Genomic DNA, 2,027 nt, shown 5'->3' on the forward strand with positions numbered 1-2,027 from the left:
TGCCAATTTGAGTTTGGGGACAGACCCCCAAGGGGCTCTCTGCCCAGCAGGGCTGTGCTCCGCCCACCAGGGAGGCTTCTGGTCAGACTTCGCTTGGCCTCCACCCGGAAGGTCAGGGCCAGGGTGTGGCTTCCACGGTGTGATCCGGAGGAAAGTATAATTCACACCACAAATGTGAGGCTTAAAATTCCTCTCTGCCTCTGGATGAGGGGGGCACAAAGGGGCTGTAGAGTGGATGCATATGGGAAACTGTAACTAAAATGTAATTATTAAAACACCAAACAAGTAAATGCATTATTAATATAAATATATATTGACAAATAAATATAAATTAAAATAAAACACATTAGGGGAGCCTGGGTGGCTCAGTCGGTTAAGGGTCTGACTTCGGCTCAGGTCATGACCTCGTGGTTTGTGAGTTCAAGCCCCACGTCGGGCTCTGTGCTGACAGCTCAGAGCCTGGAGCCTGCTTCGGATTCTGTGTCTCCCTCTCTCTCTGTCCCTCCCCAACTCAGGCTCTGTCTGTCTGTCTCTCAAAAGTAAATAAATGTAAAAAAATTAAAACACATTACATCTACTGATAGATCATACCTACAAGCACGTACACAGGAGACCCCCAAGATAAACGTGTCCTGAAATGGTTTCATTATGTTGCTTTGTCTTCTATTATTAAACGCTGCAGGAGGGCAGCTCAATCAACACTTTTCCATCTTCACTTTGTGGATGACGGAGGGCCTGTTAAGGAACAGCGTCCTCTGGCCCCAGTCATCCAGGCGGTAAACAGAAAGGGACAAGGAGGAGCACCCACGTGGCTCAGTTGGGGAAGCATCGAGTCTTGATTTCAGCCAGGGTCGGGATCAGGCCGGGATCAGGGTCATGGGCCGGAGCCGGAGTCTCGCTGTCAGTGCAGAGCCTGCTTGGGATCTCTCTCTCCCTCTCTCTCTGCCCCTCCCCTGCTCGCTCACACACTCTCTCTCTCTCAAAATAAATAATTTTTTTAAGTGAAACGGGAATTTATTCTCTTGCCCACAGTTCCTAACTTGACAATGACCTCGCCAGTCTGTTACTGCCGCTTGCAACTATTACACCCAGATTTTAATATTGCCGCCAGAATCCAGAGACAACCAGGGAGACCGAGTCATGCATGCAGAAGCAAAGGGCTTTATTACTATGGGTTTATAAGCATGGGCTCACAGACTTCACCAACACAGGCAATCCATGTGGCGAGTGAGCGCTGAACATGGCAGGGTAGGGGCTTTGTTAGGGAGGGGGCGTTACAGGAAATGGCAACACAGGCGCAGCGAGCCAATCCCTAACCCCCTATCAATACCGGCAGTAACTTTAACCATACATCGATACTTTTAGTGGGAGCCAATCACAACATTTAGAGTATTGACCAATCACAGAGTGGGCCCCGGACCCTCACGTAGGGCGTGGTTAGTCTTAGCCTCCATCTTTAGGCCCACCGTTAGGAATGTTAAAGGTGTTAGCTGGCCTTTCCTGATGGGGCGATACAAGGGTGGTCCCTCCTTCCTCGGGCAGTGTGTGCCCTTCTAGCGTCTATTGATTCTGAGAAGACGATACCTAGGCCTTCAAGGTCAGAGGGGAAGCTTGAATCAGACCTGCGTCCTTACACAACTGCTGGTCTCCATCTCTAATGGGAGCGGGATTGATGCTGGTGGGTCCGCCGTCCTTGGCCCATCTGGATATCAGAGTCACCCGGAAGTGCTTGTCGGAACCTCCTGTGTCCGGGACTCGGGTTCAGGCCTGGCTGGGGGCTCTGTCTCCACGTTGCACAGGTGACTGTGTAACGAGGCCTCCCACCACTGGTTCAGAACCAATGAGGCGTCCACACGGCGTCCCCAGGACAGAAAGTCTTCCCCCCAGTTGGCAGGAGGTCCGTGTGGATGGAGAGGGAGGTCCTGGTGAGACTGTACTCCGGCCCCGGGACCCTGCTCCGGGCTGCGCCACCAGAGCCAGCTCCTGGGCCTGCCCCGGGCCTCGGGCAGGGCGCCAAGAAGGTGCGG

This window comes from Suricata suricatta, chromosome 6 (genome assembly GCF_006229205.1).
Source record: "Suricata suricatta isolate VVHF042 chromosome 6, meerkat_22Aug2017_6uvM2_HiC, whole genome shotgun sequence".
In the NCBI taxonomy this organism is placed as follows: Eukaryota; Metazoa; Chordata; class Mammalia; order Carnivora; family Herpestidae; genus Suricata; species Suricata suricatta.